This window comes from Camelus ferus, chromosome 17, assembly GCF_009834535.1.
Source record: "Camelus ferus isolate YT-003-E chromosome 17, BCGSAC_Cfer_1.0, whole genome shotgun sequence".
Taxonomy (NCBI): Eukaryota; Metazoa; Chordata; class Mammalia; order Artiodactyla; family Camelidae; genus Camelus; species Camelus ferus.
Genome location: NC_045712.1, coordinates 49390108 through 49404051, shown reverse-complemented (window position 1 = coordinate 49404051; position 13944 = coordinate 49390108). Strand labels below are relative to the sequence as shown.

Below are 13944 nucleotides of genomic sequence, written 5' to 3'. Positions count from 1 at the left end.
ATAATTACAGTAGTGCATGAGCCTGTATTTTCTGAGTCATTCTTGATTTCAAATATTCTAACACATTGTCCCAACAAGTATTGGTCTGCTCATCAGGAAAAGTACCTCTATTTGGGGCTTCCAAAACATAAGCCTATGAGCAAATACCTGAAGCTCAACGGATGCTTTTGTGCCAGCTCGCTTGTCTTTCTTGACAAGTTTCCGTAACAGAACGCTGCTAGCTCAGGGAGTTCCCTCTCATCAGGCCTCCTGCCCCTAAAAATCCCAGAGAAAGCTCCACCCACTTGCAAATAAGCATTACAGTGTCAAGGGCAACCCACAAAATGCCCTTGGGTTTCCAGAATTCCTGATGCTTTCGAGCTGCCACCTGAATCCCCACATGGGTCATCTCTGGTCATAACCTCTTCTGCAGGAATTGGGTCAGTCCCGCACAGCCCCTGAACTCACTCAACCACCTGTTAAAAACAAGACAACAGGCTCAAAATGGAGTCGCTTATGCTAATCCCCGGGTCATCAAACTTAATTTCATCACAGTTTCAGCTCTGCCAGAAATGGAAACTTAAACTAGCCAATCAGGAATCGCCTGATCAGCATTAGTTAGGTAAGCTGCTGGATAAAGCCCTCCCCTCCCCTTTAGGAAAAGTAACCTAGCAACAAACAATCCGCTTTTTCACTAGTGTCACTGCCTCCCTCCTGCTCCCTTCTGCCTGTAAGCCTTTCATCTTGTCCAGTTCCTCAGGACTTCTTTTTATCTACTGGATTGAGCGTTGCCCAATTCATGAGTTGCTGAATAAAACCAATAACATCTTTAAAATGTACTAAGTTGAATTTTGTTTTTTAACAATCCAGTGAGACTGGCCAGTTTGAGAATAAAACCCAATAGGCATTTCACTCTTCTGAATCAAGCTTTGTAGTGATCATGGTCACCCTTTCCAGGATAAATCTGAGTATTATTTCCCAATCCTACCCAAAAGATAAGTATGAGTTCACCACTGAAGAACAATTTATTCGTTTACCCTTTTCCCCTAATCAATTTCAGATTCAATTGTTTTGGTTTCCAGAATAAAAACAGAAAGAAAGGTGAAGATACCCATGTGTTCAATTACACAGCAAACACAAAATGAAATATACTATTGGTTTAATTCTTGACTGGATGTAACATTTTCCAACTGTGCTTCAAGGCCACTGTTTGACTTCAGAGTATTTTTCAGGCATGAAAAAGCATGCACTGTTGTCTTTTAATTGTATGCCTCAATGTATTATGAAATTGATGGTCAAAATCCAAGTGTTTCAGAGGTATTTAGAGGCAAAAGGAATGTGCCAATGGGTGTTTTACTGCAACAGAATCTAGTAAAATTTAATTTTGTGAAATGAATGAAGACTTTAAGTATTTTTAAATGATTTTCCCAATATAGTTGTCATATTTGTGAGAAATAGTTGAGCTGGAATTAAGAGCTGGGGACCAAGGCTCTCCTCAAAGATGCACAGCAAGAAAAGCACAATATATCAGTATTTGAGGATTATGCCCAGGACCTAACACAATTCTTTTAACAAATACTTACTGAATGTGTACCACGTCCAATCTCAGACCGAAAACTAACAAAGGTAAGAGAGGCTATCCTAGGTATGATTATACTACAAGCAAAGAAAAACCCACTTAGGAACTGTAAACCATGTTTTGTGAGCTAGTCAGAGATTTGATTTAGCATCTGTTTAAAAGAGAGAAAAAAGGAAGGAACGGAGGGAGGGAGGGAGGAAAATGAATGATCTGCACATAATTTTTCAAAAGCAAAAGATCCAAGCACTCTTTATATATTGATATTAAAATGCCCCCAAAGTTCTACAATACAAGGAAATCCATTCAAAATAAATATAATTTAAATCTACTTTTCCCTCAAGGCCAGAAGGGAAATGTCAAATAGGCACACTGGCCTGTTGGCTTCAAATTCTGCTCAAACCACAGCCAGAGACTGTTTTAAAAACAAGAGTGAAAGCCACGGTGATTAACACTTGAAAAAGTGTGTAAATGAGGTTTCTGATCGCGTCCACCACAATCAAACCCTGCTAAATGCCTGTCTTCTTCCCTTGTTTAATCTCTGCAATTTTACAGACCCGGTGTGTGAACAGGAAATAATCATCTGATAGTTTTATCAGTTTAAGATTAGCTTCTACTCGGTGAGCTGGAAGAGTGAAAACAGATGACTCTCTGGAATTGTTTCACTTAATTAAACAGTAAACAAATTCACCAGCATCAGACGAAAAAAGGCAATTGCCTTCAGGATAAAAAAAATAAATCCTTTCCACTCGATGGCTTTTAAAACGTAAACTGTTCTGGAAAATAAAAAAAAAACCCTTCCAGAAGTTGGGAATGCTATAAAATATTTAATTTAATCCCAACTTTAATTAACAAAAATGATTACACACCACCAACGGTTATAATTCAAAATGGGGGGGGGGGGGGAGGAAGGGCGGTTCACGTCTTTCCCTAGAAGCAAACCACTGGCTCTGGACGTGCTCCCCGGAGGTCAGCCAAGGGCAAGGGCCAAGCAGGGAGGTGCCGGCCCCGAGCAAACGCTCCGGGTGAGGGGCGTTGGTGAGGGGCACGGGGCCCTGAGGGAGGTTGTTGTCCCTCTGGCACTGCTGATGAGGCCAACTGACCCAGCAGCCTGAGAGGAAGCCTCCCAGAGAGACCCAGGAACTCGCGGTTAGGAGAAAAAAGAACCCTGAAGCCAATACCTGGGGCACACAAGCAGTCCTTAGGGATGCGGGGCGCTGCGGAGGCCCCCGGCGCCTGGGGAACCGCCGGTGAGGACGCCAGGGGTCCTCGTGCAGATGGATGCACGCGGTGGGCGGGGCCGCGTGTTGGTGGGCGGGGCGGCGTGCTGGTGGGCGGGGCCGCGTGCTGGTGGGCGGGGCCGCTGAGTCCAGCTCCCACCTCCTCGATGATTTGGACCGTTCTTGACTTCTCCGAGCTCTTTCCACCCTTTACCTCGCGCTCAGGCTCCAAACTTGCGGTTCTGCTGCCCCAAAGCCTGGGCCCTCGCCGCCTGCGTCCCCGTCTCACACTCTCATTGTCTCAGCTCAGGTGTCCCCTCCTTGGTGAGGTGTCCCCTCCTCTGCAACCCATTCACCCCCACACGCTCACACTTAACCACAACACCCTGCTTCGTCATCAGAGGGATTCCTATCGATTTTTCAGTTTCCTTGCGCTCGATCAGAAGCCCCGTTTGGGCAGTCTGCTTTATCCACAGACACATCCCCTGCACGCGCACACACATACACAGAGACAACAGCAAACTGCACAGAGTAAGCGCAGTATGTGAACCAAAACAATATCGGCGTCACAATCTGTATAAGCAGTGGCTCGGGTATTTTTACCAACGTTTGTGAATTATTTGCTCTTTGAAAAGTATTTAATTTTAGGATTAGAGCCTCCTTTGACCCCCCTGCAAGCCAAGTGCTCCTGCTCAGTGCCCAGTGCAGCCTGTACGACCCACACTGCAAACTCCATACACGAAATATTGCAATACGATCCCTGCCTTATGGGATGGGGCCTCTTTATTCACCAGACACATGGTAGGCAAACAATAAATATTTGTTGAATAAAAAACTTAATGAATGGATAAAAGAATTTTTTTTTTAAAAAAGTCATTATTCTTTTGGTTCAAAAAATCTTTTATAAAGCTTCCTTGTAAAGCAAACCAATTGATGAGTACGTGTAATGTTATAATAATACTGAACACACTCAGGAATGATCTTACTTATTCAATCTTTAGGAGGAAAACCAGAGTCCTATATAAGACAATATCCATGAACAGTGCTTTTCAAATTATCTATAAAGTTGTTCTTTTTCTGACTCCAGTCTATTGTGGACCCACACTTTTTGTTCTATATCCTGTTCAGCAAAATAGGTCCATCACTGATCATGTGCTTGGACAGTGCGGCAATGGGAAACTGCTGTAAACATTTCTAAATGCTTACCCTCAGTTTTGTACTTATCGCCTCATGATCAGTAACATCCTAGTCTGAAGTCCACCTGAATAGCACTGGCCGAAACAAGTGAGGTCTCTCTTTTCAGATGACAATATTGTTTTCACAGCAACCCTATAAGTTTCTCTAAGAACCACTGCCCTAAGTACAGATCCTGAAAGGACTACCCCAGTTGTCAATTCCAGGACAACCAAGGGAGGGTGAGAATGAGTCTGGGAGTGGAGGACCTCGGCCAAGTAGCTTTGGCTGAACGTCAGCTCTCCACTTCCACCCAAGCAGTCCTGCTTCTCTGGGGTTCTCTGTACAGTTTCATTTGAGAAAAGGGTTCCCCTGCTAAAAAGAAAAATAGAAAACCACTCATTCTCTAGCTTTAAAATTTTTTTTGTGGGATTTTATTGGGGGAGGAGTAATTAAGTTTATTTACTTATTTATTCTTGAAGGAGGTAGTAAGGATTGAACCCAGGACCTCCTGCATGCTAAGCATGTGCTCTACCACTAGAGCTATATCCTCCCTCTGGAAAAACCACTCATTTTCTAACATCATTTTACAGATGAGAGGCCAAAGAGATTACAATACTTGCTACACAAACATTTGTACTCATATTGATTTTCCTTTGATTCTAAACGGGAAAGGTGAAATTTAGTATTTTTCTTAAAAAAAAAATGGGAGTGGGCATAGAAGTGAAGGATTATATATAAAATACAAATGCATATTTTAAGAACAGAAATTTTTAGTATCTTTCCTCTGTACATGTCAGACACAGAACCCAAATTCTATCTGAGCTCAGAGAGCCAAGGTCTTTCTATCCTCATGGGACAGCCACATGGTTTGATGTTTATAGCCCTAGTCAAGTACAGACATAATCACCGTTGTGACTCATTGCTGAATTTTTAAATCCATTTTGTAAAAGAAATTCTTGAAAGTAATTCCTATCTCCTGTTGTCATCTGAAATTTGGGTTAAAACTAAAAGTCCCCAGAGACACACACCTGGCTTGCTCACAATCTCTTGGAAATTGCAGGGTAAACACACAGGACAGAAAGATATCCACACTGCGGCAAAATTAACTGACTGTAATGAATCTAAATGGTGCAATGTAAACCCACTAACTAAATACCATGGGGATAGTTTGTGATATGGTTTTCAGATTCTCTGCCCAGAAATTCTTTTCTTAGTCTGTAGTTGCCTTAGCTGCTCAATAGATCATTAAATGGCTTCATCTTTACTAAAGATCAAACAGAAAATCATTTGATTCATCTCGGGAAATAGCTTCAAATCCCACAACTACCTGGTTTTCCTTCTAATCACTTAGGCTGCATCTTTGTAAATATTCCATTTTATTTATGACATTAACTAATGGTTAAAAAAAATCCTACTCAGAAGGATTTGGCGTGAGTAGGGTTAATCACCACTTTGCTACATCAGGTTTATTATTTCTGAAAAGGCCCTAAAATAAACTGTTATGAACCTTACCACAAAAGAAAATTAGAACTTCTTGGACCAACCAGACGGAGTCCTTATTTCTTTGTCTGAATTATGGTTAGCCTCCACGTTAGATGTGAAGATGGGAGTTCTGTCTGGGCTCAGGTAGGTATTAAAAAAAAAAAAACAAAAACTCTGAGAACTCTAAGCCCCACAAATAGCTGCAAATGAAAAATGAAGAGTCATTTCTCCAATTCCTTTGCTGTAGATATATTTTCTTAAAATCTCTTTAAATTTTTGAGGGAAAAACGTGGTTGAAATAAGATATAATTCACATAGAGCAGCCAAAAATAAGAAAGATGTGTTAAAATGTATTGGTTAGATGTGATTTTCTCAGTCTTAATGGTTGTACCACCGCGAGGCCAGCTGCTAACATGAGGGGAAGCTGAGTGCAGGGCGTATGGGAACTCGCTGTACTATTTTTGCAGGTTTTATGCAACTCTCAAGTTATTTCAAAATAAACACTTAAAAGTGCACTGGCCACTTGAGCAGTTTATTTAAGCAAAGTGCTTTGAGAACAGAGAGTTTCCTTTTACAAAGAATAATTGCACTTAATCTCACAGATATAGGTGCCTGGTCTTCTCAAATTGCTTGTGTTTTAGAAAACTAGAAACCCTGCACAGAAAGTGTCAAGTTAAATTGGACAAATCACTTTAAAATAAAAGATACACACACACACACACACACATTCAAAAAGTAAGTGATCAAAAAGTCAAGGAACTCCTGTAAGAAACATGACTTGTCCAGACATTGACACATTGTAACTGACTATACTTCAATTAAAAAAAGAAAAAAGAAAAGAAAGGAGGTGTTGATGATACCAAACTTTTTAGGTGAATGTTGGTTAAGAGAGTTTAACTGAGTGACGTGGTAAGCATAACCGAAGGTGGGTATTCTTATGCCTTCTAATGAACTATTGTCATTCCATCGTCTGTAGTCAAATCTAAAATGCATGAATGCTTAACACTGCTCTCCTGAAGTTTTCTCCATTTGCAAAAACAGATGAACCTCAATTTTTTTTACCTCTTGCTCGTAAGAGAAATAAATAAATATTAAAAACCAATTCCATTATCATTCCCCAGGAGAAAAAAAAAAAAGAAACATGACTTGTTTCTACATATTACAGCTCAAAAGGGGAGTCTGGGTCTCTAAACTGTAGGCTTGATTTTATTCCTTATATTACATTGTTATTGTTCTTCAGTGGGAAATATGTGTGGAGCTAGAAGAACAGACAGTTATTTCAAGACAGAACCTCTGGGGGAGGGAGAGGATATAGCTTAGTGGTAGAGCGCAATGAGTGAAGTCCTGGGTTCAATCCCCAGTCCCTCCATTAAAATAAATAAATAAACCTATTCACCATCCTTCCCTAAACAAAATTAATAAAAATTAAAAAAAAAAAAAGGTCCTCAGTACCTCCATTTAAAAAATGAATAAACCTAATTACCTCCCCCACAAAAAATTAAAATAAAAAAGAACGAACCTCTAGTAACAGGGGTCTAACACCTGACCAGAACCAGAAACACCTAGAAATGAAGGACAGGTGCAGAGTAGGTGCCATCAGTGAAACCTGAGAAGGTACACCCCCCACAAAGAGATTCAAAAGCACATTAAAGGGGGGAAGGCATAGCTCAGTGGTAGAGTGCATGTTTAGCATGCATGAGGTCCCCCGTTCAATCCCCAGTGCCTCCATTAAGATGCTCCCTGGTGGTCTAGTGGTTAGGATTCAGCTCTCTCAGCACCTCCATTAAAATAAATAAATAAATAAACGTAATTTCGCCACCCTCCCAAATAAAGCAATACAAAAGCACATTTAAAATGAAGCAAAACAAGCCACCTGCACAGGACAAACAAAACAGATCTACAGGTTCCCAGCTAAAGACCATGACTGAGTGCCCTCCATTTAACACAAGGAAACTGAGACTCAGAGGGATACAGTGGTTCCAAGGGCACACAGCACTTTTAGGACAAGGAGAAAAGTGCCTGTTCCCCTCCAGAGTCTACATCTTAACAGCCAGAGGGGGTGGGAAAGAGAACTTGTTGACATTGGCTCTTAGCCGAAGGCAAAGGGTCATATTTATCGTAAGGAGTGATGCTTGCATAACTTCATTTTCCAGACCTTGGCTCGCTTACAGACACACATCCATTGGTCCGCGTTCACTCGTGTGAAACAGGTAGGTGGTGTATCTTAACATCATGATATGGTGCAAAACAAAGACGCCGTTGCCACAGAACCGCCCCTGGCAGCAGTGTCCTCAGTTACCAGCAAGGATTCTCATAGCCTGGCTTCCGAGTCAGCAGCCCTGAAACCTTCCTTCTGCAAACAGTTTATACTGTAAACCACCTGCTGTTTTATATTTCAACAAGCACTTGGCAGTAAAAAGAATCACAAAGGATAATAGTAGTCTATCTCCCACTCATGCCCCCAAATATTTATGGAGCACCTGCTCCAAGTTGAGACACTCCGTTAAGAGTTTGCCTTCATCTTCTGGTGAATGCTAACCCAAGTTGGACTCCGAAGGCTGCTCCGAGGTCAACCAGGATATGCGACAAAAGACACCATTATGATTTTCTTACTCTCCAGCTTTATCTGCATTTTAACTCCTGTCTCTGTGATGAAGGGAAACGCCTGCAGACATGCCGGTAGTTCCAAAGGATGCTCTGAATGGCTACTGCATTGTGCATAACGAAATATATTTGTGAGTAACTAAAGCAGCACACAAAATTTCTCTTTACTCATTGACTCCCCCCAAACATAGTAAGATTACATTCAATTCTCTGCTTTCATGTGAGAGAGAAAGGTGACCATGACATATGTTCGTTCCTTCAAGAAATAATTTTTGATCTGCTCGGATATGCCAGGCACTGAGGATACGGCACGGAGTAAGATGTGGTAAAAAAAAAAAAACAAATGTCTTCCCCCCAAAGTTAGCCATAATGGTAATAAGTCTTGATAATAAGTGAGTGCGGATTCAGCCCAACCCCCTAGACCTTCAAAGAGTGAAGCGAACACTGGGTAAACACAGGTTCCTAAAAACTGGCGGCACTGCAAAAAGCTAGAATTACTTTCTGAGCCATAAAATAAAATTGTTTCCTCTAATAACATTGCATTTTATGGCCATGGTTTTTTTTTTTTTAATTGAAGTACTGTCAATTACAATGTGTCAATTTCTGGTGTACAGCACAATGTCCCAGTCATGCATATACGTACATATATTCGTTTTCATATTTTTTCCATTAAAGGTTATTTTTATGTGCATGTTTAATTTACTGACTGCACAAGACTCTACTGGGCACTGCAAAAAAAAAAATCTATCCACATAAACCTAATTACCTACCCCCACCAAGAATAAAAACAAAAAACTATTCACAACTCAGCATGTATGGGAGATCATAAATATGTAGGTTAAACAACATGAAATTGCTGATATTGGGCCTTTAAAAATTTTTTTCTTATGGTTCAGCCTAATACAAGAGATTCAATAAGAATACTAGAAATAAGAACACAAAAAGAGAGAAAATTAGGTTCCAAAGGAGATGGTATATTGAATGAATTTAAGGGAACGACTGTGGGCTGAGGCAAGAGCTACAGAAAGGCTCATGAAATGGGATGCGATGGTGTCTGGAAAGAGGTGGGCAACAGTGGTCTCTGAGGCTACAGGAATGAAAGAATCTCAGTATCTGAAATCAAGAACAGAGCTTTGGCATGAAGCTCAGGAAGACGCCACTTCTCCTCCTCACCCCCTTACTCTTTTGGTCACTATTTCTCTCCTCCATACAGTCCCTGTCTGCCCACTTCTCTCCGTCCTCACTGCAGACCCCTCACCGACATCATCGCTACCTGAACCACAGTATCCACTTCCCAAATGGACTTCCACCCTCTCGGGAGAAATCTCTCTCTCTTCCCAACAAGTCTGTTCTCCACGCAGCAACAAAAGCACCCTTTTTGTGGTACAAATCTGACCAGTTGAGCCCTCATTTCTCTCAGCATCCATCGTGTCTCAAATCATGTATCCATTCTTTAAGGAGACTTTCACTGACCTCCTTAAAGTGGTCACAGCCCCACCAGCCACTGCCTCGCAGCTCTTAATGAAGGAGCAGATGCAGGCAACAGTTCAACGAATACACATACCTTCCTCATTTAGTTTACTGTAAACTAGTCCTGGTTGGGGAAGACAGCCAGTTTCCTCATCCCAGGCATTTAGCGCCGCGTTGCTGGTTTATAACAGAAGTGTTCAATAAATGATTCTTGAGTGAGGGGGGAGGGTATAGTTCAGTCGTAGAGCGCATGCATAGCATGGACGAGGTCCCAGGTTCAATTTCCCAGGACCTCCACTAAATAAATAATTAAATAAATGAACCTAATTACCCCTCCAAAAAAAAAACTTACCAAAAAATAAAAAGATTGCTGAGTGAATGAACAAGTGAAATGTGATAGGGGGTGAGGACCTTGTTATATAGCTCAGGGGTAGAGTGTGTGCCTGGCATGCACAAGGTCCTGGGTTCAATCCCCAGTCCCTCCATTAAAATAAGTAAATAAATAAAAGTCTAATTACCTTCCCACAAAATAAAATTAAGTAATTAATCTTTAAAAAGTGATTGGGGGAGTTCCAGGTATAAGTGGAGTGTCGTGGTTAACACGGAAAAAAATCAGCAGAGGGGAAGTTTGCCCCAGCTGACAACCAGTATCCAGTTAATCCAGAATGTTGGCTTGACAAAAATCTCTTTATGAACACAAGGAAGCCACAAAGGAAGATATCCGTGCTACATATAGGCGACCTCGAGACTAGGACAATATAATTTCCTAAAGATAAGCAAGTGTAGCAGACACACGCTATGAACGCTGGGGTCTCCACTGATGAGAGCCAACAGGTTTGGGAATGTGATTTCCTCCTGTTACACCACGGGGATGCAGCCTGAAGGAGGGCCACGGGTGAAGGAGACCTGGTTTCCACTCGCCCGCTGAGTGACCTCAGAAAGTCCCTGGGCCCCTCTGATGTTTGGTTTCCTCATTTACCAACAAATAGAAATGATTATATCCCCATTATAAGATGGTGTTGGAACTAAATGAAATAAGGTGAAAACTCCTTTAAAATGGTCCCTAGCTATTTAAGTTGTGATCAGGACAGCTGTTGTGAATATGATCCTTGGTAATATTACTATTACTTCAGCCTTTAGAGCTTGTCATGCTGATTTTAAATCATTTGCCTATATTCACTGGCTTTGATTCACTGATGACAAATACTAGACATAAAATGAAAAAGAAGGTTGTATTTTTAGTGTCACGTGCTTCATTTAAATTTGTTACACCTGACATTATTTAGGATTTGATGTATTTGTTTAAACCTCAAAACAATCCTGTGACGGGGTGATGTTGTATCTCCAACTTACAGATGAAGAAACTGAGGCATTGAGTTTCAGTAACTTGGCCAAGATGTCATATCCAGTAATAATAACAACAATAATAAAAGCAAACGTTTTCCATAGATTTCCATACACTCTAATTGCTTTCCACACATTAACCAATGTAACTACCAGTAAAGGCAGCTACCTTTACGGTCCCCATTTTACAGATGGGGGAACTGAGGCCCCGAATGCATAAGTAACTTGTCCAAGTCATAGAGTTTTAAACCCCTGGTGGCAGAACAGGAATTTAAAGCCAGGTATAGCTCAGGGGTAGCCATGCTTAGTTAGCATGCACGAGGTCCTGGGTTCAATCTCCAGCACCTCCAGTAAAATACATACATAAACAAACAAACAAACAAACCTAATTACCTCCCCTCCAAAAGCAAAAACCAACAAAAAATTTTAAATAAATAAATAAAAATAAAGCCAAGCGGAGCCTCCCGTGTTAGTCTTACTTATTGGTAGCATTTATTCAGCTCTCTACTTGACTAAGTGAATTTTCTAGATAAATGTTCACCACTTTAATAGTCAAATATTACTTCCCACCAATTCCCCCAATTAATTAACAATTCCTTGTCGTTGATGCAAAATACACTAAATCCTTGTGTAACTTTTCCCCAATGGCCCAGGATCAATGTTATGGCTGCTGGACTTTATCCATCTGCCTTTTGTTTTTATTTCACTTTTTAGAGGCAGATTTTTAGTCTCTCTTCTAGTAATAGGTGCCATTTGATTGTCATTTTGTTTCTCTTTTTGTTTCATTGAAGTATAGTCAGTTATGACATGTCAGTTTCTGGTGTACAGCATCACGTCCCAGCCAAGACTGGTTAGTTGATTGTCATTTCGTTGAGTGGACTCTGCTGAGGGCTGTGAAGCTAGACCTCATGTCAACTTTATTCCTAAGCCAAGACTGAATAAGCTCTGACTTGAGCCAACTCTGTGGACTTGAGTGCATGACCTTTATTACAACTGTTCCAGAGTCTTCAGCTGAGATGAAGGGAAATCGGACCTCTAGGTATGTATGAGCAATCATTTTACCAAATGCCAGAAACTGACACACTGTAACTGAGTATACTTCAATTAAAAACAAAAAAAGCCACAGATAAAGGGCCAACGAGCTAAAAGGCTGAAGCTGGGATTCAAACCCACGTACGTCCTATTCAAAGCCTATCCCTTGCAAACTATGCTGTACTCTCTCTGCTTCCTATGTTAAACTTCTGCCATTTAACAACAGCTACCATTATAATGATTATAGTATGAAATTCAGACTGTGCATTGAAATAGTTTCCAATACCAAGGATCTTGAAATCAAAATAAAATCTGTCAATTCAACATTCATCTTGCAAAAGGAAAATCTTCACATGACAAACAGTAACCTCTCCTTTGAGAGATTCATTCATTTAACTAGTATTTGTTCAGTGTACTGTGCGGTCTACTGTGACAGATAAAACAAATGGTGAGTGAGACGAACCTGGCCTCTGCCCTCACAGAGAGAGCCTAGAGGAGGAAGCAGAAAAGTAACTGGGCAACACACAGAGAATGACTGGGGAGGGAGAGCACTGGGGAAGGTGCAAAAGTGGAGTCCACTGCAGGCAGCATGAGCAATAGGGGAAACCTCCACAAACAGGAGAGACTGCAGCACGTTCTGGGAACAAACAAGATGGAACCACTGATGCAAAGCCTAACTACAGAGTTTGGGTGGGGATGAATGGGAATCTTTGCAGGAAGTGAAATGCCTATATATATATTTTATATAAAGATCAGTCTAACAATAAACAGAAAAATGGATTGGATAGGGCCAAACTGCCATCCAGGAAGCTGGATGGGTGTTGAATTTAACCAAGAAACTGGTGGCAATGACAATAGTGAGAATGGAGGTGGTCACGTGGAAACTGATTTGACAGCTATTAAGAAGGTAGAGCCGTGATAACTGATGGAAATGCAGAAGAGGCAGGAAGTGCCGAAGATGCTGTCCAGATGTGGTTTCCGTAACTGAGTAGATGGTGGTGCCCAAGGTAGGGAATTCAAGGGCGAGGCACTCTATGGGCATGTTTAGGGTGCACATGTGTACAGTTAACTAGCAGCTGGGTTTGAGGGTCTGTCGCTTAGTGGAGCAGCCTAGGCTGGAGGTGGAGGTTTTCCGGTCCACAGCAGACACATGATACCTGAAGAGGGCATGGGCCTGAACAGGCTCACCCACGTGGAGCAGGGCAGCACAGGGACAGTCAGAGCAGCGGCATACGAGGGGAAGGCAGAGAAGCGACGCCCATAAACGGTTCTGTGAATGAGCTTCCAGAGGGCTTGGAGCATACTGGAAACACACTCAGCCTCCATGTAACCAGAGTCCTTCATCGAACTGAAAAGACCATCAAACATCGTCGACAGCGCTCTCCCACCATCCATCCGCCCGCCACGAACCCACCTGCTACGAGACAGGCTCACAGTGACGCCCCTACCCGCGACAGCCCGCACTCTCAGCCTCGCCTCCCGCCGAGGGAAGCTCAGTCCGAAGCCCCGGGCTGCTCCGCAAACACCTGCGGGCATCTCCCTGGAGACCCAGACTGAAACCGCGCGCAGACCGAGGAACGCCCGCTCCTGCGCCACTCACCGAGCCCGAGGAGGGCCCCTCCTTCAGGCCAAGCCCGAAGTCGTCCTTCTCATTGTCTCTGCTGCTGTCACACTGCCCCAGAGGTGGGCCGTGTTCCTCTCCCCGCGGCCCACGCCGGGTCCCGGCAACCTCGGGGCACCGTGCCAGCCGCACCGTTGGCTTCCCAATCAAGTCTTCCTTTCGGCCCGCAACTGGCGCGGCCTAGCCAATGGCGACCCGCCTTCTTCCGCCGGCCGGGCACTCAGCCAATCAGAGACGGCCGTGCTACGGCCGGCCGGGCGCCCTAGCGACGGGGACGCCAGCCTCAGGTTGCCGTAGCAACCGCAGCACGCGCAGGTCCTGCCGCTTCGGGAGCCAGAGCCGGCGCTGCTGGCTGGTGCACAGGGCTCCTAGGACCGTCGGTGCTTCTAGACTTGGTGCGCCCGCTTTTAGCGTTTGAACTAAAATGGCTGGAGACGCGC

At 42.9% G+C, this 13944-nt stretch overlaps 1 protein-coding gene across 4 annotated transcripts in view; it reads right to left on the bottom strand.

Moving 5' to 3' along the window:
• Positions 1–13672, bottom strand: part of NEK10 (NIMA related kinase 10) — a 152805-nt gene extending 139133 nt beyond the window's left edge. For 3 of the 4 annotated variants that reach the window (XM_014561306.2, XM_032459418.1, XM_032459419.1), the window contains exon 1: positions 13484–13672. The gene's annotated coding sequence lies outside the window, so the exon portion shown is untranslated. Of the gene's footprint in view, positions 1–320; positions 456–13483 lie in introns of all 4 variants that reach the window. The other variant, XM_032459417.1, reaches the window with a different exon arrangement.
• Between the last annotated feature and the right edge of the window lie 272 nt (positions 13673–13944).